At 42.7% G+C, this 25314-nt stretch overlaps 1 long non-coding RNA gene across 7 annotated transcripts; it reads right to left on the reverse strand.

Annotated features, from left to right (window-relative positions):
- Positions 1-256: 256 nt before the first annotated feature.
- Positions 257-25303, reverse strand: LOC119150583. 7 transcript variants are annotated; one of them, XR_005105138.1, is made up of 5 exons: positions 24940-25184; positions 24294-24479; positions 23345-23418; positions 18811-19782; positions 257-18576 (listed from the first exon to the last, which is right to left on the reverse strand). It is a non-coding gene; the product is annotated as an uncharacterized LOC119150583 (long non-coding RNA). The 7 variants fall into 7 exon arrangements; XR_005105137.1 differs by having other exon boundaries at positions 257-18908; positions 19120-19782; positions 24940-25182; XR_005105135.1 differs by adding an exon at positions 19908-20094 and having other exon boundaries at positions 257-19782; positions 24940-25178.
- Positions 25304-25314: the final 11 nt, after the last annotated feature.

Consider the following 25314-nt stretch of genomic DNA (forward strand, 5'->3'; position numbering starts at 1 on the left):
CCTTATTCCAAGAGGCAAAACCTCCCTGATGCCAGTGGGACTGGGTTCCAGTCCTTCCCGCCACAAAGCTGTGAGACTGGATTAATGTCCCTATGAAGAGAGCAGAGCCATCGTAGTGTAACTGGTGTCATGGGGGCAAACTGGTCTCAGCCCTGTCTGTTACGTGGCACGTAAGTAGCAAAACGTGTAACCGTATCAACACTACTTAAAAGCTAATGGAGTGGTCTTCATGTTCTGTGAAATAACTTCCCAATCACACTGTGAACAGCATGCTTCGTTGTTTTGTTTTTTACAGGTTGAGATACTTTGCGAGCATCCCCGTTTTAGAATATTTGTGGATGGACATCAGCTTTTTGATTTTTACCACCGTATTGAAACACTGTCAGCAATTGACACGATAAAGATAAATGGAGATCTTCAGCTTACAAAACTTGGCTGAACTTGTTAGGACCGCAGATTCCAAACCGGCTCAGGTGCCATCATCCATTTGGAGAAGTGACAGCCGGCTCCGGACACAGCTATGGTAGGAAGGCTGCCCCATTCCTTTTCCACATGCAGTTCTTCACTCCTGTGCTGATGAACCAGGCTGTTGTTTATCCTAATGAAGAACATAATTGGTTAATAGACATTGAGCCATTTTTCTTGGATCAAAATAGCCCACCTGTACTGAATAATCAAATTGGAATGGATTCAGAAAGACTTGTTTCAAATCTCACAGAAAGGTAATTTCTGAAATGCACTGCTAAAACCAGTTACTGAACAGCAGTGACAACAAAACAAAAAAGTTTTTCTTTTGCAAATATTGTTTCTGCACTGAAGTGGAGTAGTGTAGCACAACATAGGGCCACGTGTTGACGTCCTTACCTGGGGCCTGAGCCTGGTTCCGTGGAAATCAATGGCAAAATCCCACTCACTTTAATGGGGTACAATCAAACTGTCTAGTCCTTAGTCAAGCACAATTCCCACTGATTTCTATGGGATTTTTGCACACGCCTGAGGGCCAGCTCGCCTGTTGGTGTAAATCAGCATTACCTCCACGGCTTGCAATGGAATTTTGCTGATTACTCCACGCTGCTGATTTGGCCCAAGGACTGCGCAAAAACTGAATGGGGGTGTGAGGACACAGCCTGTATATTTTAGTCAGGGTATCTGCATAGAATGTAGATCATTATGAGTTTTTGCACAATGTATTGTTAATACAGTTTTTAAAGCTTATCTGTAGTTTATTTATTTATACTCATTGTATGTATTATTAGTAAAATTGAACAATCTTACCGATGGTTAAGAACAGCAAAGTGTAAACATTTTGAATGTACAAAATGTCTTAGGTTCTTTGGGCAAACTTTACATATCATTCTTGAAAAATAATGTTTCCTATCAAACATTTAGTTACATTTTAATGGAGCCCTCTAGGCCCTGGGGAAATGTGGGCATGGTAGTTGGTGGGAACTCTGCATATTCACTAGAAACTGTTTTTCAGGGCTTACTAACTTTGCTGCACAGGATAGGTCTGAGTTAAAGTCGATCCATTTTAAAAAGATAAACAGCAAATTTGTAGGTTTAACTGTGTTTTTTTAACCTGAGAAAAAGTTAAATTTGGTAGTCTCTTAGTTCAGAAAGAGAACCAGCCTCTTTCCAAGGGAGATGGGAGATCGTTGCACTTGTTTGAGAACATATTTGGCCTTTGATATGACAATTAAAACTTGTCTAGACAGCCAAGTTATTAATGCTTGAAAATCAGCTACTGCACATGAATAATAACTTTTCAAGTAGCTTTTTAAATAGTAGGTATAGCTGTATAAACACAGTCACTGCACTACACTATAAATGAACACAGGCCACTTTTCCTGACTTCTTTAGGACTAAATACTTTTTTTCCTTGGCTGCTCACAACAGACTGTAGCAAGTCTTTCTGAGTAGTTATAATCATGACATAAACATGTATTTAGGCAATTCTGAAAACATGTAATATAGGGACTTTGTAAGACACAGTATACAATAACATCCTTTGTAGCACAGTATTTAAAAAAAAAAAAAAAAAAAAGAAAAAAAGAAGAATCTCACAAACAGAACTATGTTAAACCTGCAATAAAGCTGTGGTTTAAAGCAACCAGAACTGGAATATCCAGAGTTAAGGGTAGAATGCCAGTTGCAAAGCCTCATTTTGTGCTAATTTGGCTTGCAGTTAAGAAGCCTTAGACTGCAAGCTGAAATTCCAACTGTGGCTCTAGTCCAAAGCCTGCTGAGGTCAATCGGAGTCCTCCGAGCATAGAAGCCTGATTCTTATTTCATGCAAGTGCAAATCTCTTTGTAAAGCAAGGGAGATGTTGTTGCTACTGCAGACGAGTTAAGATTCACGCTGCCACCTATAAAATATGAGTTAAAAATGGAATTTTTAGCCTTAACATTGACATTCCCTGATTTTTCCTCCTTTTTCCAAATTAAGAGAGAACCTGTTTGTTTTCCAGATTATCTTTTTATCTGGTGTGTGGCTTTTAAGTCATACATCAGAATCTATTTGTACTCCAGATCGAATCTTGATATGAAATTTTCCTGTCTTGCTCTGTTTTTACTCTTTTACAAGATACATGATGACTGTGTCATTTTCCATTGTATAAAGAATGCTGACAGTGTTTCGGTACAAAATATATTCTTAAAAATTACAATGATGATAATAAAAATCCAAGGGAAAGGTGCTTCTACATGAGGTGTTTGGATTTTTCTCCAGCTTGGAAATGCTTTATGGTTCTAAAGCGGATGCAAGCAGAAGATGAACTCTCTTTGGAGATACTTAGCACCCTCTCTGCCTGGTGCTTTTATCCAACTAGATATGTAAAGCCAGGGTCGTTGATGCAGCCTGAGGCTGCCCTGCTAGTCTGGTGGGCCAGAAGTAGGAGGCTGGAGAGAGTAAGTAGCACCATGACCCTACAGTAGCACAGAACCAAAAGGGATCTCCCTGATGGCACACTAGTAGAGATTTCCACTCCATGCTTTTACTGTAGCTCAGAAAACACAATTTGACTGACTTGAACTTTCAACTGCTTGGGATTCCAGGTAGGTTAGCATAGCCCTGAGACTTTTGCTATCCACACTGGCTCAGCACAGCGCAGTGCCTATGCCAGGGATGCCAAGATGAGCTTAGCGCACCACCATGTCAGCAGGGTCTGTCAGGAGCAAGGGCCCAGTGATACTGCTTTGCCTCTGTTCCCAGCTGCTGCACTGGGCACTCCTGTTTGTTCCTGCTTGAGTAGTTTCCTGTCTCAGGAAAATGCTTTTTTGAACCTGATTCTGGTTTTGCCTTTGCATAACACGATCAACCACAGCGCCCACCACCTGATTCTGCACTGTTTTTTCTGCACTGTGATTTTCTGAGCCAGGCTTCGAGCAAGGGCTGTGAACCCACTTCTGACAGGTTGTGGTTTGGCTGAGCGCTCAGAAAAGGGCAGAAAGTCACAGTTAAGGCTTCCACATCTATTTGTCTGTCTAACGCCAGTTTGGAAGAGGTTTTATTTTTATTTCGCTCTTGGGCAGTACCAGCCCGTGGCAGGCAAAAGAAGGATGATGGCTACGTAACCAAGGGCTGTTCCATGCGTGCTTGGCTTAATGTTGGCTGATCATGTTCAGAAGCAACTGCTGAACACTTCCACGTGCAGCGTAAGTCAGAGAAAACTGAGGCCTTAAATGTTTCTGTTCAGTTGGACCTTGAGCCAAATCCAAATGTTTAAGATGGGAGATTGTGCTGCGAAACTTCTATCTGCATTTTTTGGTCTCCACAATTTAGGGGTTATTCAGATCTTCATTTCGGATATAAGCCCTGCTAGACGTGAAATAAGACTGTTTCCAAGTTGGGCCAGGTTTTCAAAATGTTTTTCAGTAGGGACAAGTAGTGTGTGAGCTTCTCAGAAGCTGCAGTTGTTCAGGACTGAGCGTGCGAACCAACTTCTGTAATCTTATGCTAGAATTTACTAGCTGAATATTTCCATGGATTCCTCTGAATGAGGAAATGAATTCTGAAATGAAAGAAGCCTTGAATGGCTAGAACCCATGTGGAGTGGAGTCACACAGCATAGCTTTATTTTTTCCAAAGAGGAAAAAGCAAAAACAAAAACTACAACCAAATTATTTAGTTACGTTTGGAATTTGCTGTGATAAGGCTGATGTAATTAAAAAAAAAAAAAAGGTTAAGGCTCAGAAAGAGCCTTGGAATACTTCAGTATCAAGTGAGGTAGTCTGTGTCTAAATATATTTCACATAAACACTTTTTCACAGCCAAGTTTTTAAAAATGTTACAAAATACCTTCTTTTTCTGTCACAGCTAGAAATGTTTGCCCCACCTTGAAAGAACATTTTGTACTAAATATTCATTTGTTGTCTATGTGAACTTGCAGTAACATATATTCTCCCTCCCCTCCTTGACTAGCTTGAGAAGAAATAGGCGTAATATTGCTAAACCGGTTGAATGTGACATCAGCTTGAGGCAAAGCATCTTTCTCAAGGGTTGTTTTGAGTAAACAGCCTGAAAACCAAAGAGAGAGCCTGATTCACTATTCTGCTGTGCCAGCTTTCCACCCCTGCCACTCTCCTGCTGTGAGGCTGAGACTGAAGCCCTGAGATTTTAATGTAAGGGAGCAGCACTGAGATTTTTATCTTCCGGGACTTAAAACTATTCACTGTGGAGGAAACAAAACCTGAATAGCCACAGTGCTCTTAAGCCTGGTAGTAGGGTTGGGGTAGCATGATGTGCTTTAGTCCTAATGGAGCATGAGTTCAGAGGGAGGTAGTGGACATTTCAGAGCATAGGCTTTGGAGCTGCATGACAGTTTCCCAGGGATAGGCATTTGCCACATCATTAACCGGCACCTTTGACAACCCCATACCAGGACACGCAGCAAAAAAACCAGCCCTGCTTACAAGTTTGGAAGACATGAATGGGTTCATGTTCCTACTCGCCTTCTTTAAAAGAGGCTCCCAAATAAGTAATAGGAAAATTTAGGAGTAGGCATGCCACTAAGGTACTTCCCCTCCCCCCACCCCCCACCCCCACCCCCCGACATTCAAGCAGTGTATCTGATGTGGGGCTTATCTTGCCTCCCATCCACGAGAAGCACTCCCCTCAGAAACCTACAGCACTGCTTTTTCTTTTGAGACTGGTTACAGTGACCTTTCCATGCAGAAAACTGCAGAACCACAATTCTGCTAAGCCAGTCAGTGGCGGGCGGCTCTAAGCAACCTCCCAGCGCCCCTGGAATTGATATGACAGTATAAGGAACAGAAGTCATGCTGAGAGCAGCCTTAAATGCTCACTCTGATAAGCACAGAAGTCAGGAAGAAAAGGTACACAAGACTAGGAACAGTCAGTGACCTGGTGAAGATTTTTTTGTAATTGTGGGTATTGTTCTTGTTTTCTGACGTGGAGTACAGGTAAAAAAGTCACTTTGCAATGAATGGTGTGTGAGGTTAGAACCAAGACCAACCCAAACGGGGAGAAAAAATGAGCTGCAGACGCTTTATCTGGCTTTGATACACCCTCCCAGCTCCTCCCAGCAATCACGCTGTTGTGAACATGCACAATTACTACAAGGAGATTCAGCAGTATGTGCAAGATCAAAATAATAAACTCCTACTTTGCCACAGGTCCTCCCTAGCTTCTGTTGCTAGGCCTCGCCATCTGTCTGTCAACAAATAACTATATCCTGCTGCTTTTAAAATCCATGGCAAAAATCCCTTTGACTTTCATGGAAATAGGTCTGTAAGAAAAGGGTTATTTCCAGCTCTCCCTCTCCAGTTATTTTCAGCTGGGGCATACTCTAAAACTGAGTTTATTTTTAAGTATGAATAGAGGACTATTTCTGTCTGCATTATCCATTTGATTGAGTCAACAGAAAGCGCAGCCTCTCTCTGCTGTGCTAACATCAGTTTCGCAGTTAGCCCATGAATGTCTTTTATTCATTAGCTTCTGGTTTTAAAAAGTGAGGGTGTGCACAAAACAAGCGGGCAAGAATAGTAATATGGATCACTCACCACAGATCTGTTTTTATGTGTTGTGCCAATTTCATGATGAACTTTTAACAACAATAAAACATGAAATCTTCACTAGGTCATTCTGTCTTTTATCTGAATTATTTATGCTCATTACACACCCTCTTGGCTTCTTTAATTTCCGGCTTCTTTTACCTTCTGATTGTTTTGCAGATGTAGCTAACTTTTTCCCTCGTAAAACTCTAGTGTGAAACTTGACAATGAGATGTTCAACTTTGGTAGCAGCTTGTGTAGAACTCCTTTACAGTTTAAATGCACTACACAGAACAATCAAATAACTTAATTAGAGGAAAGAATAGCTTGCTTACTCACATAAAGAGTCCCACTGACATCACCGAGCAGTGTAAGCCTCAGGAGTTAACAGGCACGACTCAGACCTCACGGCCAGGCCATGAGACACAGATTGCTGATGGTTTTTTGCATAGGATAAAACAGCCCGTCAGCAGCGCAACTCACACATGCTTCAGTTCACTCTGGTGGGACTGGATTCATAAGTGAGGGTTACACGGTGAGTAAAACCACCAGATCAGCTCCAGAGACATGTTATTATGAGATCCAATGTTTCAATTGTTGGCATGATCCTTACTAAAGTTCATGTTGACCTGAGCAAGAGGAAACTCTAAGGTCTCAGCTTCTTTCAGTTAAAGCTGTTGGAAAAATTCTGCATGACTCAAATGGGAAAGGATTATGCCCTGTCCAGCTGTGGCTGTAAAAATGTGTGAGGTTTCCGAGGGCAACCTCAAAATCCAAACAGCACTGAAGCAGCAGATGAACAGGATTTGAATACAGCCAGTTCTGTGTTTTTTCTCCCGATAAAATAACTATGAATCAGATGCTCCCACACAGTTCATCCTAGCTCTAACCCATAAGCATGGATCTGTGGCCATCTTTGCTCAATGCCAGCCTGAAATTGCCCCTTTGTTTACTACACACACCCCACAAAGGGGCATGTTAAGACATCTAGAGATTCTGAGTTAAAACACAGCGCTAGGTGACGTAGATGCAAACCAGAAACGACTGTGAATGGTATAAAGGCAGCATCTAGTCCCCACCAGACAGCAGAACAGCAGCCACTTAAGTGTCTGAGGGATTTTTAAATGGGGGAATATATACATCAGATTTCACCACTTGGCATTGGCTAACTCTTATAGAGGCCCTTGAAAAGCTCTCGTTTGACCTATAATACCAAGTAAGCTACAGGCATGGTTTCTTGGGGGAAGGAAGGGAAGGGGTTGCCCACTCCACTGAGAGCACCTGATGTAGCAAGTGCCATGTGTACTTCTCTCCCACTCAGATCAGTACTACAGACACCTCACAGCTGGGCCTTATTTTGGTGGAGTGCTTCTGAGCTTGAAGTCAAGCCAATTCATGTTGAGGGATTTACTCACAGGAATACCACGAATATGATTCTTTGCTAGCACTGCACTGGATCTTGTTTTTAAATTACGACTTTCAACACTCTTCTAAGAATAGAGGCTGGCTCTGAAACATCACATTGGCTCCAGCATTCTCCAAAAGTTACACATTTCTCATCCTGTTCAGGTTTTGAGGCTTCAGTTTCCACACTGGTGCCTTGCTAGAGCAGTGCTGTGATGCTGGGGGAGTCATTCTGTGAAAGACCCTAAACAGGAGATGCCTCTCAGCAGCTCTCTTCCCAGCAAGCAGAAGGAGACCTGCAAGACTCACACCCTCAGCAGTCAGAAGCAACAGCAAAACAGAGCTATGCTGACTCCTGGTTTGCAGAACAGGGCTTCCTTGCAGCTCTGAAAGGTAGGAACAAAAGCCCGGTTAATTAGGAAAAACGTCACTAAAGCTGAACAGTAAATCTCAGCGACAAAGTAAAGAGGATATCAGTACTAGGCAATCTGATACTAACAGCAATGAGCCATCACCTCTTGGTGCCCAGAGGCCACGGTCAGGTGTTGCTTTGATTGAACAGAGACAGAGCTCCATTCTGTGGAGCAGCCTGTCGCCATGACCTCATAGAGATGCTAGAGGTTTCCGAGAGTGCTCAGTGGCTCTGCCTTTGCCTGGCTCCAAAACTTGTGATGGAGAAAAGCCAGCGCTGACAGTACTGTAACGTATGACAAGCTACAGCAGCAGCTCCAGGACTGCGTGCTCAATGAGACAAAAAGGATTCTTTCCCAGCTGCTCTCTAAGAAATTTTCTGTTCAATGAAAAAGATAATTGCTGTCTAGAAAAGATCCAGACCAGAACTAAGGACAGAACATGGCTCTAGGTAGAAGAAACATTCTTGGAAAAGCAACAGATTCACTACAATCTCCAGGGGAAAACAAAACATTTTAATTTAGAAGAACAAAGGCCACACCAAGGATAGTGGGGTTCCTTTCACACTCTGTGTTTGGAAGAGGCGCAATGAGCTACAGCAGCTAGAAAACAGATTCTGAGGGGCAAAGTTTGGGAGAAGCTCTGGATTATCACATGGGAGCAGAACACAGCTTCCACATCCATTCACCTCCATTTTACCACTGCTCCTTCTCAGGAATGGCCATTCCTCTCCATGAGAGAGGACCATTGCTGGCAACCCCACAGCCAGAGGAATCCTGTGGCTTCAGACCTTTACATGTCCTCTACAGACACAGACCAAGGTGTGCTTTATTTAGCATCCCTCACTGAAGAACTTCAAAGCACTGACAAACTTTATAATTTGTGTTAATTCATGAAGGCTCCTTCCCATTTCTAGCATTACTGATGTATATTATACATACAGTACACAGCAGTATATATATTTCCTACATCTACATCCTATATCCTATATCCCTGTATGTAGGTAGGGGGAAGAACAGAAATGTAACAATAGTTTCTCAGCAGTCAGTGCTGTGATTTGGAATACAGTGATTGGCACACACTTAATGTCTCATCACTGTGAATTTTGGCTACAACACTGAAGTTCAGGCTCCCAAGCTCCCTCCTTTGCTCACCAGACGGACATGTTATTTTGGGCCAGAATATATGACAGTAAGGTTGAGTAATGCTATACACTGAGTAGCTCCTCTGGGATCAGAGGGGCTATTTGTAATGCAAAATCCTTCCAAAATACCATTTTTTTAAATAGTAAAAATTGGGTTGTATTCTGTCAATTTTTTGTAGCCTCCACTGACTCAAAGCGCTTTCAACTGCAATTTAAATAATGCAGAAGAGAAACTGGAACATGGAAGATCAGGTTTCTTAGCAGGGAGTTATTTGCTGCATCTTGAATTCAAAAGATGATATGCACACACATTTCCCTAGACAAAATACAGCAATCACAACCTGAGTGATGCAAACAGGTAGATCTCTCTCAGTTTTGGTGGAAGTACAGTGATTGATAGCAACTGAGCACCTGCTGGAGTATGAACTGGTTTGAGGTTCCCATAATAAACCTAACCTCCCTGAGCTATTCAGAAGATGTTCTCAGGATCTATTTAGCAAGGGGAAGCACATGATTGTTTTGATGCATTGCAGGAGCTGAAGCTGTGCTAATGCAGGCTAGAAGATGATGTTTTTAAGTGAAAGGGAAATCAGTTGCGATTATAATTGTTGTCTTTATGTATTACTAGCTGTATGGATTACTTTCATCCTGTGTGTCACTGGCAGTGAGGGAACTTGATACATTACCTCATGCTAGTGCTGGAGACCAGCAGAGATTGGTGTATTTTTAGAAACAAGATTCCCACAGTGTAGTTGTAGCAACTGGATGATCATACACATGCATATTAAAATGCCAGCAGATGAATTCCTGGACAGTGCCAGCAAACATTTCACTGTTTCGGGTAGGAGGAAAGGGCAGGAATGAACAGCTCAGGAGTTCAACTGACAAGCACAGCGGGTTTACCTCTAAGACTGTCCTCTGAGAGCTGTGTGCTCACACTGGCCAGTGTGAAAGGGAAGCTGGTAAAAAGCAGAATCTCACTTTCCAGGATGAAGAGATGATGCATTTGCAGGTCAGAGGGTCCGTATGCCTCCTGCCTTACCTGGTCTCATAACACATGAAATTACATCCCTGTACCAGTAAAGAGAACTGATGGCCATCTAAAGACATCCTTCAAGGGCTCAGTCCTGGGTCTCAGCTGCCAGAGGGCAGTATCTGGGGTGCTTGTGTTGCACAATCGAGCACGGTGCAGTGGTCCCTCACTAAGTCTTATGAAGACTGCAGAAGTGCAAGGCTTATTACTGGGTGCAAAACTGTACAGATGCGGGCACGCAGCTGGTAGGGCCAAGCTATAAGCAAAGTCAGATGGGAGGCAACCAGGAGCTGCCTGTGCAAAGCAGATGTGCTGCAGCATCTGTTGGGAACTTAGATGTCTCATAAAGCATTTATATGTCTCATAAAGCAGAAGAAGCTGTTTCAGACTCTGGGAATATCTTCAGCCAGGTTAACAGTCCTGTCGTTGGGCTGGTTTAGACAGGAGTTGTACAGGATGGATCAAAGTCTGAACCTTTCCACTAAGAGCCAACCCAAGTATCTCTAAATAGAGCACAGTACGTGCTCACTGGTAGAAGAAATAACGTATGTACACTTGAAGCATTCAGCAGTCATTCAGGTAGGTGTCAGAATGCCAGATACCTTCCAGTAGACTGTTGCTGTATTCAATATAAACTGATGACCACCAACCACCATAGAAGCATGGTGACTATTACACTTGATAAAACTGGCCAAATAGTCCAAACAGCTCACAGTCTTTGGCTGTGCTAACTGGAATGTGTTTTGCAGGAGAGCACAAGAGATGCTCTGGCAGATGGCTATAGCATAGCTGGCCCCAGACAGACTTTTCTTTCAATTCTCTTTACGTAGAATTCTCTTTCAGTCTGAAACTTATTCAATAGTCTTAAATTCTATGCATTTACCACTGATATTGCAGTGATTGCAATTGGTGCTGTAGGCTACTAAAATGCCTGATCTTTTTAAGGATCCTGTTACATTTACACACATTGATATTGTTCATGAGTGGCAATATACTTCATGCAAAGAAAATTTCTGTCTGCCTTCAATGTACCACTCTTCTGTCTCATTATATGCCCTTTTATCCTTTAATAGGTGGATGAATAAAGGGAAGACTCTAAACTACCTTCTCAGTGTCATTTAGCTTTCCATATACTTTCACCATGTTAATTATCACCTTTTTCAAGGTACACAGACTTTTTCAACCTAATGACCAAATAACAGACTGGAAACTTTTCTAAACCATGGCTTCAATCCACACTATAAGGATTAAAAGTTACCACAGTCAAAGTAAATTGCAGGTGGTGGTGTATTGCCTAACATCCTGATGTAAATGTAAGATAAAGGCCTTCTCCAGGGGGTGTAGTTCAATGTGAAATCCAAGTGTACAGACTTTGCATATCAATTTTTATCTTCATTTCAGAAAAACCTCTAATTATATTGAAGTGTGTGCTTTCAAGCTTTCCTACATCTCGCCTTTAGGAACCCCCCTAGTTAACTGCAGCCAATGACTCCTTCCATGCAATTCTCTCCCCACATTTTAGACACTAAATCTACAAAGCCAGACCAAACAGACCTCCATCTCCTCAGCCTGTTCCCACCTGCCTCTGGCCAACCTCCAAATAATTTTCATGGCTTCCTTTATGTTTAAGCCATCTTTTTCTACCTGAAGTGCTGGAAGGGAGTAGCCTTTCAGAGCATACCACTCCACAGAGAACATCCTGATCTAGACAGGGCATGGCAGGAAGAAACGTCCTTCATAGCTATGTTGGTGATGTGAGCTAGGTTTCAAACAGGAGGCCACAACTTTCAGTGCCAGGACTACCACCTATCTCGGGCACATAGCTGCTCCACTTGCCCTTTTCCAAGCTGCTTGGTTTAGACCTCAAATAGATCCAAAGGGAAATTCTGGATACCTTCACAGGTGAACTTCCATATACGGCCACGAAGCCACAGGCTGTGATGGTTGGCATGCAGATATATATCAGCACGCCAAAACTTCCACAGCAACACGTAACTAGTATACACAAATACAATTACACACACATTTATTGGGAGAAGATGGTAGAGTGACTCGAACATGTGTCAACAGCTTCGCAGGGTGAGGATTTAAAAGAGGTATTTGGTGCAATAAAGTTTGATGCTTAATACACAATTTTCCGCAAAGACATCTTTTTCTGCTTAGGTGAGCTGAGTGGCTGCATTAATGGGAAAACTGGAAGCCTTTTAGTGGGTGAGTAGTAGCTGAAACTGCAGGGGCATTCATGCCACCTTCTGCAGCATCTAATTTCAGCTGTGGTAATTCAGTCTGGTCTCTGTGGGTTCCATATATAGGCAGTGGAAAGAGAGACACTTCTCCAGAGGATGATTTAGCAGCAACAATTTTCATGCCCTGAATGGTCTTCCAGAGGTCTTAGCTCCAATGTTTATAAAGGGAGGTTGAGGACACTTGCCTTCTACCAAACACCCAAATGTAGCTGCCTGATCTCCCTGTCACGCACATACACACTCTGTGTTTGAAGTTTTTTTAAAAAAAAGAGGGCTGGAAACAACAGGCCACAGATAAGGGACTCTAGATGTTTCCTTAAGTACCTGCTAATAGGAAGGAAACTCCCACCCTAAGAAAGTGAAGAACAGCAAAGGCTTTCAGTGCTGAAGGCAGAAGGTTATGCATCCCTCACACAACAAAGATGACATTTGCAATTCTGCTTCCACAGGGGTTCACCTGTCTTGCCAGGCTTGGAAAGAAATCTGAATAAAAAGCCCTGGAAGGAGCTGAGGCACTTAGGGCAGCACCTGCTCTTTACCATCCCACAGGCAATACAAGCATCTTCTACATACAGGAGTAAGAAACACAACACTCTATCAACTAGAAATGCTAAATGATGTGGAAAGGGTTCTATAAACATGTGACTTTTATTTATTTTTAATTACTTTCCATACTGCTGAGAGCAGAGTTTCTTACAAGCCAGATCCAAAGTAATTATTGGTTATGAGAACTTTCAGTGGCTTTCAAGCAGGTTGTGCATTGCCAGAAACAGGCAGCAATGGGAAAACACTGTGTGCCTCCCTTCCACCAAAAGCAAAACCAGATAAAGCAAATTTATCATTTTGCTTAGACCAAACAAGGGAATTTTTTTATCCCTGTCTTTTTTGAACTGCCCAGCACTGGCATACAAAGAAAGAGAACGGCTCCTTCTCAGAACCCAAGCTACCAAATAGCTCTTGGTTGGTGGGTTTCTTTGCAAACAGCACTGGGAATGCTAGATGTTTCAGCCTTCATCCCTCAGTGGTTTCCTACTCTTGAATGTAGAGGAAACAATGCTGGTAATGCTACAGACGTCAAGGTCCAAGGACGTTACAGCAGCAAACAAATCTGACCTGAGCTGTTTTGGGTTGCTAGTCTTGTGCATAGCTTACATTTTATCACTTCAAAATGGCCAAATGTCAGCGATAGGCGAACGACCACTGGCTACACAAAGTTCAAGTCAGTCTGACAGGTGTTTTGGAGTGCTTTATCAAAAAGTTTATACCTTTCGTTAAGCGACCACCTCTGGGGGAATGGGACAGAAGCAATTTGTTGAGCTCAGTCTCAGCTAGCATCAACGCTGTAATGTATGTGAACGTGCTCACCCTCCCATAAGGCTGCAGCCTTTACAAAGGAGGAAGAATGGGCAGAGCGCCTGAAAAGAGAAAGGAAACAGGCCCATGGCTCCGCACAGAGATAACAGCCTTCCAGCTGCTTATTTAGCCACAGTGAGAATGCATCCCATTTTGTGAATCTGCCAGCATGCAGGAAAACAACATGGGCATGAAACCCCTTGCTCAGCAGATGTAGGACACAGGCTTTTAATTTTCTAAGACAATATTATTTTTATATGCAGTCTTAGCTAAACACAGGAGTCCTGATGTGTTCTTACTCACTTCAAATTCCTTCTCTACTTTGCCCAGCTAAAGACTGAGCAAGGACTGGAGCTAAAGGCTCTGGTGGACTGCAGAAACAGGGGGACAATGATATGTTCATCTGTTCTGTTAAACCTGAAGGGTGCAGAGATATAAGACTTTGCATTTACAGGCAATTTTTATTGCCAGTGAGGTTCAGGATGGTGAGGTCTTTGGAGCTTAGAGATTCAGAGCCTGAATCGTTTTTTTGGTTTTCTTTTTACTTCTGCCTGTTTCATACTCTTCATATCAGGATAACCCATTTTAATACACCCCAAGGAAATGAGGGGAAAATCCTCAGGTTCCTAACTAAGTTAGGGCTATACTAAACCTTCCATGGGCAAAGAATCTAGGCAAGGTTGATCCCACTCTGACAAAGTGACAGCACTAAGGATGTAATTTAAAGATAATGGAAGCCAAAGGAGATGTCAAAGAAGGACTGGGACACAATCTTCTGGGTTTAAATTACAGCTGGCTCCTCTGGAGTATCCTCTGAAGGAATTTTACAGAGAAACAGCTCATTAGCTGTAAAAGACCACGCACAAAAGCCTCAGGGAAAACAATCTTCATCCACACAAACAGTATTAATCACCAAAAAAGTAGGCACCACTCTCTTTTCTTTTTGTCCTTTGCAACAGAAGTGTAAATACATACAAGGCAGTCACATACAGATCTATTCCCGATCTTCAAAATGTTTTTAATGCCAACAAGTCCAAAGCCTACATATGTGTATTAAGTAGATATCACTGCAGCTTGTTGCATTCTACCAACACAGCAACTTGCCACCTATAATTCCTCGGGAGACCTCGCTTCTAGCAACCATTGTCTTTGTAAAACAGGGATTCTGTTTTCCATAGCTGAGCAATACCAGTGCAATGGGAAACATAAACAGCATCTTCGTGCACCAGAGAATATTCTGTGGTGTTTGCTTCCTGGGAGGTGAAACAGTTGAATTCAACATCAAGGTGTTAGAACAGCCAAAAAGGATCACAGGAATAAAACTGGTACTCAAAAGCTCACACAAATGCTGTGTATTTCCCACATACTAGCACTAGTTGCCACAACTGCAGAGATTCCTTCCTGTTCTTCATGGGACTCATCCACCACTATATTTTCTCTGACCAAAGTTTTGACTTCCAAGGAAAACTTGGAGACCACTGCAAAGCCTTACCTAGGGCCAGCATTACATTAGGGTCAAACACAGCTCTGACCTACTGCTATCCACAACCTCCTATCAGTTCCAGTGCAGAAAAAATAAACAGTCATATTTCAGCTCAGGAGGTAACGGTCCAGCCTATCCCACAGAAAGCCAGGCCTGATGCCTTTTGCACGTGAAGCTTTCCCACAGGCAAGAGTGAGCCTCGAGAAGCTGTAGAGATAAGTTCATAATGCAGCGATGACTCCTACACAATCAAGAGAGAAAAACACACCATAGACACTGCACGGGGCCCTGGGGCATGCTTGTAGCTGTATGATGCTACCAGAATGCACATTAACAAACAGAGCAATAACAAGGTAATAATTGTGAAGGGGTAAGAAACCTATCTGATCCACTCTTAAACTGAATTAAAGGCATCACAGTAGCTTGCACATAACAGAATCTGACTCAGGAGAACCTGGTCCATCTCTGTAAAAGCAAACCAGCCCCAAGGCAAACCTGAGCACACAGTGACACTTCATCATGCTTTGTAGGGAATTATCAGCCTGAGTTTTTTCAGGTAGCACAGAGCTGTAGCTCCATCTGCCTGCCTCTCTGTCAGACTGAGAAAGGGGGACTCTTCAGAGAAGTGGCCTAGCTAGTAACAGTGTATAAATTGTCAGCCAAAACCAGAGATGTGTAACATGGGCCTCTCCGAAGGTACAGCCTGCAGGATAATTTAAGCATGTCTTGATGGTGTAGAACTGCAGAGTGGAAAAATCTCACTATAACCGGCTGTCAAACTGCATCTGAAGACATTTATATGGGAAAAAAAGACCAGAAGACTCATAGCTCAGCAGCCACAAAATGGATGCACCATCCACCCCTGACTGGTTGGCTGCAAGCAAGAGAAGACTAGGTCAGTTTGCAACAGCTGCCCCAGCAGGTTCAGTCTACATCAGCCTCATCCCTGAAGCAATTCTGCAAAGGGCCATCTGATTGATAGCAATTGAGTTCCATTAGTACAATTCAGATAAAAATGATACCAGAAGGCACAAGAGGACGTGCTAGAGGGGGGGCAGTCATGTGCTAAAATGCCTATGTTATTTTTGAACAAAAGTTGGTTCACATCCCACCATCTCTTTGAATAAGAAGAACAAGCACCTGACTGGTGAGAGATCTCTGCAGTGCTCCTGAAACTCCCTCCTGCTCCACATGATGATAAGCACAGGAGCCTTTGCTCCTCAAAAAAGCCAGGCTATTGCCAACAGGTTTCGTATCAAGAATTAGTTGCTACTCAAAGAACCGTGAATGATCTCATAATCTGCAATATTTCCTAAGTGAGACAGGCTACTGAGGAGACAGCAGTCTCATTTTGGGAGATAACTGCATCACTAGGAAGAAGGGTCATGCATCTTGGCTCCTCCACAGAGGATCCACCCAGTATAGGCTAAACAGCGAGTTACTGAAGATATGCTCTCTGCCCAGAGGATTTCTTGCTGAAGGAGACAAGCCCCTTGCAGCAATATATGGATAAATATGGATAAAATATGGATTGTGGCCAAATTTGGAAATAATTATATCTGCTCTGCTCACATAACATTCCACGACAGGGCAGTTGGCTCAATGCCACTTCCACGCAAACCGATTGTAAGTTGCCATCAGTCTTTCATTTAAATCCACTGAACTGCTGACTTACAGCTGACTGAGCAGACAGAAAAAAGCCTGTGGCCAACATTATAAACAATTCCATAAATGCAAGGAAAACTGAGATAAAGTTGTTCCTTTAAAACATCTGGCAATCAGCTTGTCTCCCAAAGGCAGGTCTTGGTGTTTTTGGTGCTGTTTGGAGCTGTTTCCCACTCACTAGCAGTGCATATGTGGAAGAACAAGGGCGTGAGAACTCTCAACATCACGATCTGATCTCAGATCCCCCTTTGGCCAGATGAGGGTACAGAGCCCAGCTAGTGCTCTGAAAATAGCCCTCTCTCAGCTATGGTGGGAATCCAAGGCTCATTGCAACAAGCGCTAGACTCTATAATTGATAGGTTAATTGTGCTTATTAAAATTTTTTCACTTCAGTGGTAATAAAACTAGAAAACCATGAGCCAAATTCACCACTAATGCACACTTCTTCAGTTCAATAACGTTAGAGATGGGCTGGCTGCAGCTTACTGCTCCCTTGAAATGACACAGGCTGTACGTAGACTGTAGAGCTGGCGCAGAGAGATGCAGGGGATGGTGAAGGGAAGCGCTCCCTAGCATGGGCTCCTGCAGTGATGTAAGCCTGCTGGGGGATCATCCTCACTTACTAGAACAAAGAAGCTGGGTCAGAGACAGCAAACTTTTCCCAGCCCTGAAACCCTGTTAGCTATAATTTAAAGTGAGAGTTCCTACTTAAAGCCTAGTGAATTTAAAAAGATTGCTCAGGCACCTGGATTTACCTAATCTCATCTTTCCTAGCTCTCCTTGTGGCAACAGAGCTGGTTCAGCTGCTCTCAAGAGATCTCAGATTGATCCTGGATACTGAAGGGGTGGAAGTTGAACTTCTCATCTCCTCATGTGTGCCACCGTCTTTGTGCTTGCCTTTGTTATCCTGCCATTTCCCTCCCTCACCAGTTCTCCACACTTCCTTCTGCCTGTGTCTTCCCACATTCTGCCTGCTCTTGGTACAAACATCAGGGGTTCACTCTTGCTTCTTTCTGCTGGTGAGACAACAGCCAGGCACCGCACAGACCCCTCTGTCTGACAGTCTCATCCTGACTGCTGGTGCAGCCAAAAGTCATTGCATGCAGGACTCCAGGGCAGCCGGGGCAGATAGCACTTCTGTTGGCATTCAAAAACATTTTGGCTATTTGGAGCATGGCATTTTCTCTCCAATCTGTCTTGTTATTATTAATTTACCTATGACAACAACCTTGTCAGGTTTGGCACCAGATATGGCCAATCTCACGTATTTCTTATACAACAGTGTTCCAGAATGCAATCCTGTTTTTCTGAGATGTTCCCTTGTTATGTTCCTACATCCCAGATGCTTTGCATCTCAATGAACAAGAAAGCAAAGCCACTACAGAAAAATAGGACAGAGGATAAAATTGATATACTTGGTACTGAAAACAGGCATCAGATATGACTGCGAAAGACAATGAGAAGGATTTTGACAAGTATGTATAAAAGGAACCACCTTCCTTGCCATGGCAGTTGCATTTGAGACAGAAATTGTCATTAACTCAGAAAAATCTCAGCCATTTCCATTTTAAAACCTAGAACTGAATCCTACGTTCACTTAAGTTTAATGGACATTTTGCCATTCACTGTAAAGAGATAAAGACATGATCTTTGGAAAAAAAAATCTGAAATTATTTTTATTGATATGCATCACTGCCAGTCACACAACACTGGTTCACGAGGAAAACTTGTCCAAAACATCTGAACCTGGCACCTGAATTTCACTGTGTTGACATACAGATGTGAAATGAACTTGTGTGATTACAACAGGATATTGCAGGTCTTGCTGTAAATATAAAAACAGCTGTACAGGTAAGTTTCAATGTTCCTAAACCTCAAAACCAAACAAAAAACCACCACAAAACACACACAACTCTGAAATGCCTTAGAACTGAAAAAAGCCTTAAAATACATGTCAGTAAAGATTACGGGCATGTATGTTAGTATGCAAAAGACTGCTGTAATAGTGCCCGCCACATACGTACACAGTGTTAGTAGTTTGTACCTCAGAATTTCCTACCAGCTGATCTACAAGGGTGTTTGGAGGCTCTTGACTCCTGTCATCACAGAAAGGAGCTGACGCACAAGGAAGGAGGATGGCTATGGAAATCAGCTCACCTTTGTCCAACAAATAAATTGGATAATTAAAACAGAATAATGGTCTTCAGCTATTTTCATCTTAAATGTACATAACTCACAAGCCGCCATGTCTCTTAAAGGCAAGGGACTGTCTTTAAATGATTTTGATTTATTTTCTTACTGGCTTTCTGCATTTAGAGGCTCTAAATTGAAAAAAGAAAACAAAAAAACCCCCCAAACAATTACTCACAGTGGAAAGCTTTGCTCTACTACTGAAAGAGTTAGAAATCTTGCTTTCCTGCTGTCAATTGAGGTGCTCACACAGTACCACCTTCTAGGAGAAAGAAGTATTGTCAGACCTGGGAGGAAATAGAACATGCTGCCTGTTTATCATCTTGGCTGTCTATAGCTTGCTGAGCTGCTACACTTGTCAGCTGTTTTTTCCCCCTCAGCTTGCCTGAGTAACACAGTTAAATTAGGGCTGAAGTCAGATTTTTTTCAGTCTGCATTCATCTTAAAGTTTCTTGTATCTCCTTCACACCTGAACACACCAGCACTGCCAACAGCTTGCCAGTTTTCACCAGCTACATTGGTTTGTCTATTGCCTCTGCTAACAAGCCTTGCTGATGTTAAACTGTACATACAATAAAATACACTTTGCACACACTGCTGATGAGTTACTTATAAAAACATGTTGAGGCCAGGTGTACACATAGCATTGCCGCACTGAAGTCATTAACTTCTGCCTCTTTGAGGATGTGGTCTGGACCACAGCAGGTAAAATGGGGCTGTTTTGACATTCATGAGCTGGTTAATCCACTGGACAGCCCTCATATGGCAAGAATGTGAGCCTGCATGTTCATTAGATGATCCAAATCAGCTGCAAGCATGGTCGAGACTCAGAAAGGAGTTCCTTAGAAGAAAAAAAAAAAAGCCAACAAGAGCGTCAGCAGCCCTTGCCCAATCCTTGCCCAAATAAGCCTGAGCCAAAAACCAGAGCATCTACATGCTCTTCAGATGTAGATTTCTAAGACCTACCTAAAAAAACTGTCTTTTCATCCATTTTGTGTAACTACATAGGGTTCTTTGTAGTTAACGCATTTAGGATTGTTCAAGGACAATTCTGGGATTTTTAATGGCTTGTGAATCAGAAGAGAACAGGCCTGATGTCATAATGCCTTCTCACTTTTGTAACTATGACTCCAGTAAAGATAGCTAGGGAGATCTGTAAAAATAACAAACACTACAAACAGAAGATTTATATGTTCCATCTAAAACATATGTTACAATGGTTTATATGTTATGCCATTGCAACTAGACGGATACAGTCCCTTCCTTGAAGAGCTAGGAAAAAGCTAAGACACCTTTGTTGGATCCCCAAAACAAGAAAAAACAGTGCCTGGTCATTCTGCATGCCCAGAGGTCAATGCTAAAGGAACTAGCAGTGGTGCAAAAGATGTGGGTATTTGAGATGTTTAGAAAAGTATCTTAGCATCTCTGGAAAGATTTGAGAGGTACTACAGCCCTGGGAGAGAATAGAGACCACCACATAGGTGTTGTCATAATGGCTAACACCTACCACGAGGGAGACGAGGCTCAGCAAGTTCCTTTCACTATCATGAAGACCACATGGAGCAGGAATTAATTCAGATGCTGTGAGAACTGCAGGGAATAGGGAACCTCAGTATCTCTGTCTCACAGCCAGCTTACAGACCCAGACATGCTCTTCAGACAGGGGTCCCTGATGCAGCTGGGGGATGCCTTGAGGCCTAGCGGCACTCCTGGCTCCCTCAATTCTAACACAGACAAGAGCCCTGCAGTGCCCTGTGGAAGTGCCGGACAGCCTGCACCGATTCTGAACGGAGCTCAGGGCGCCAACCACTGCTCAAAGAAACAAGCATCAGCTGCTCATAGATCTGTTTTACCAACTTTCCATGCTGAAGGACAGATCTGCAGTGGAGTTTAGTAACAGGCTGCTTTAGTAACAGCTCATTCGCTGCTCAGCTGCAACTTTAACTCTAGCAGTAACTGCAGAATTTTTCTTTTACTAGCTGTTGTTTATTTAGAAGCCAGCAGAAAGCACATATTACTCATTCAGCTAGCTTTGATAATGCCCACCTTACAAAACCACAGACACAAACAATTTTCATGTAAAGCCTTTGAGGCTGACTGGCAAATTTGGGCAGACAAGCTCTTTCTGCTTGATAATGCAGTATTAGAGGTTATTTCAGCTATAATGGTCTAAGTGAAATGCAGTTTTAATGAATTAAAAAACATTTTAGAGAAACGTGACAATTCAGTTTCATGTCAGGATGGGAAGAAGTCAAAACATTCTGAGAAGAAAAATTGCAATGGTTTGATTTCCTGTTTTCAGTTTGCTGGATTTTTTTATTTCATTTCCACAGAAAAATTTAAATTACTTAGCATTGCACTGATGAGAACAGAAATTAAAGCCTTTAGCATTAGTGAAATGAAATTACCTGGCAGGTCCAAAGACCATTTTAAATTCATTCTATGGATAATTTCAAATTTTCAAATGTCTGATTCAAATTGTGAATTTAAAAAACAAAAAAAAAAGAAAGAAAAACCAAGCACAATAATTTCTCACGAAACTGTCTAGTTTCTGATCAGCAGCATTGCTAGACACAGCAAAGGGAAGCAAACTGCCTGAAGTTTGAAGATTTATCTAGTCTTTGGTTAGAGAAAGTTTCTTCCCTGTACACTGAGCGAGGAAGCCAGAAAAAGCTTGCGCTGCCAGGAGCCATATTTTTGAAGTTTAAAAACCAAAACAAACAAAAAAAGTAAAAGAAAGAACTGCACTATCCACTGCTAGCAATCCAGCATCTTCCAGAAGATATTCTGCATTACACTACACGATAGTTACCTTCAGGAATCATGTTGTAAATGCAAAATGAGAAATAAAAAGCTAAATTGTTTCCCTATAAATACTGTTTCCTTGAGAATTATGAATGACTAAGTTTTATGATGGACATGGATGTAGACCATAACAAGTTCTACCTGCTACCTTCAATTCTCAGCCCAGGAGGAGTGTCCGAGCCTCCAGACCACGCAGGTTTTCCGGAGAGCCTTCCTAAATGATCTTGACACACCACGGTACCTTTTTCCATTTGAGACTTCTAGGGAGGCTGCGCCCTCTCCTGACAGTTTAGGACTCAACTGCAGTGACCGATAAAGCCGCTTTGCCACAGCTAACAATCAAGGCTGGACCTCGGAGTTACCAAGACTAGTCCTGCTTGACTTAAAACCTCTATTGCACTGTGCAGAGTGGCTTCACACTGAGAAGGATATCTCAGAATTACAACGTTTTCTCATTGTGCTGTGAGAAAAAAAGAATTGCTTGGAAGTATGTGCTTTAGAAAAACCACCACCTTATGGCTGAAAATGGATAAACGCCACTCTAGGATAATCTCCAGATAACATACAGTGTTTACAATCTATGCAATTCTGTAAAGGAAACTTTCATATGTTGATAATATAACCTTGAAATCACTGTTGTAACCCATGGATTCCATTTCACAGAACTAATATGGCTAATGCTATTATAAAGAGTCAGTCTGCCTTCATAAGCAAATGTAATCTCCTTCAATCAACAAAGCTTAGGGAGGAATGACTAAAGAAATCCCACACATCTTGTCAATCATTCACACTATGCCTAAGTGAAGATTACCTTCATTTTTTTTTTAATGTGGAACGCTTATCTCTCATCTGATCCTGCATTCAAGTTAAATTTTATGGACTCACAAACTACATACTGATTAAAGCTTCTGGTCCTAGATACTACAGAATACCACCAAGAAGACAAGGAAATTTCTCTCTGGTAAAACTGGCATGGACCATTTGGAAAGATTTACTGCCTGTCTGTAGCTTCGGATATGAAACACTTCCTCAAATCACCTGGGAATTTTACTTAACAAATTTCCTTCTATTCTAGGACCTAATTACTGACACTGTTGATATTTCTGGCTCTCTTCCTGTGGTACACAGTCGTTCTTGTGGCTTTGGTCTTTTCCACAGAAAGGCTTTAATTTTCCTTTTTCAGGGTGCTAGGGCGCAGGTTGTGGAGTTTACGGAGAGTATGTTTATTCCTTAAGCTCATTCAAATCATTGATATAGCAGCTACGTAAAAGGAAATAATTATTCAATTACTTCCTCTAATTATATTATTTACAATGTTGACATAAGGATGATTAACACTCACAGCCAATGACCATCAACTAAACGCAGCTGGAATGGGAAAATGTTCTTCACGGACTAACACCACACACTGAGGCGTATGTTGGGCCCCTGGAGCATAGTGGCAGCTACTGCCCGATCTGGGAAGAAACAATCTAGCTTGTTGCTTTACAACAAAGTATTTCACTGCTTTTACAGGTTCGTCTCTGCACCCTTACGATTTGTAAATCACATTACTGTACACTGGGTGAAAGTCAAAGATCTTTGCTAAATTGTCCTACCTTTGTTCCCTCACCACTTCATCTTCTGTCCTTCCAGGTAAACATAAGCTTTACGCTGCCTTTCTGATACGAGGCTGAAAAAAAAGAGAACAGCCACCAGGCGGCGAAATGTAATACTCATACAGCCTCACTAACAGTTACACAGCCTCATTAATAGTCACCTATGATTATCCTCAGCTACTGTAACAGGATTCCTAACATAAGAGAAACATTGTATTAACAATATAGCTTCCCCACGCTTCACAAAGGCCTTATATTGCTTATTAAATTAGCAAATTAATTATAATTACTCTTAAATATATTTGAGGCATTTTTATACCACAAATCTATCTCAAGCATGAAAAGTTGCATGAATAGCCTTGTTTTAAGCCTTCCTCAGCCAAACTACTGTGTGTTTAAACTTGTCTCTATGGGAACAAATTAATATTACACTTTGATCACTATTTTATTATTGTAATTTGCCAGCATGTTGTAACTGCTATACAGCATTCAGTTCACTACTGACAAAAGATGAATAGCAGGCTTTGCACATTATTTAAAACCATGTTATGCATTTTTAAAGACCTAATGCACTGGTAGTTCTGGTAATATTCACCAGTACAGTATAAATGGATATTAGAAAACAAACAAATAAAAATTTGCAAAACAGAAGCATGCACGTGTTACTATTTCTCATGACTTCATTTAGTGGTTTTGCTGTAAACGTTCTTTCACCTATGAGGTCAAACTATTGTCTGCTTGTACTCCTTGGGAAAAAGGGCAAATAAGACACATATAAAAATATGAAAATAATTTTTTAATAGAGTATTTCCCTGTATACCTTTTTGAAAGCCTTTCTACTCCTTTTCATGGCATTTGCACAACCAACAAGTAACAAAACCCTAAAAAGCCAGTTCAACTCAAGCATGATTTCACTGGTGTTGCACTTACAACTAGCTTATGTACACACCTTCCCTAGGAAGCGTAGGCAGATGCAAATCTCTTTTTCCAGAGACAAACTGGTACCAGGCGACTCTGCAGGCAGTAGCTCTGGCAGACCCTGGTGCTTGTGAGCCGAGGTTTCCGCACTATGCAGACAGGCCTCGGGGACTCCTCCACCTGGACTAAGCAAACTCCGAAGCTGAAGGAACTTACCCTGTGGTCACAAGAAGAGATAAAAGGTGGAACAGTGGGTACGGTAGCCTGTTCCAGGGGCGGGTTTGGGAACAGGCATGCGGGATCATACATATAGGATCAGACTGCACCCCACCCCAAACTTCAAAGGGGCAAAACTTTACAATAAACAATTTCCTGTGCAGAAATATTAGCCTAACCCTCAAGACTTGGAAATGAAAGCCTCCCAACGCCAGCTACCAGCTTGATAGTGTTTGCGGCTGAGAGGCTCCGCCGGGGCCCTCACCCCGGTGCTACCGGTACCACAGCGTTGCTCGCAGCCCCTCGACCCGCTTTCCTCCCGCCACCTCCCCGCACTCCCCATGTTTATTTCGGTGGCTTTATTTATATCACCGCCTGTTTTCGGCGCCTCTCCGCGGGCAGCCGCCCCAAACGGCCACGGCCCCTCTGAGAGATCCCTGGCACCGATCGCAGGGCTTCACCTGGCGCAGCCCACACAACACCCCTTGGAGCGGGGGGGGATAATAAAAAAATAATTAAAACTCCTCATCTTGCCAACGCCAGGGCGCGGAAAACACCGCAACCCGGCACTGCTCTCTTCCTCCCACACTCAACATGACGGCCGCGGCGTCCCTCACGGCATCGCCTCATCCAAAATGGCTGCCCTGGCGCGGTGGAGGCGGCATGCCAGCACTTAACATGGCGGCTGCGCCGTCCAACCACCGCCTGCCCTTACCCGGCAGAGGGAGCGGGTAGGTACCGCTGCAGCGGCTTTAGTCGCTCGTTTATTTATTTATTTATTTATTTATTTGCGGTCCCGCCCCGCCGGCCGCTGCTGGAAGTGACGAGGCTCCGGG

The sequence above is a fragment of the Falco rusticolus genome, chromosome 6 (genome assembly GCF_015220075.1).
Source record: "Falco rusticolus isolate bFalRus1 chromosome 6, bFalRus1.pri, whole genome shotgun sequence".
Classification (NCBI taxonomy): Eukaryota; Metazoa; Chordata; class Aves; order Falconiformes; family Falconidae; genus Falco; species Falco rusticolus.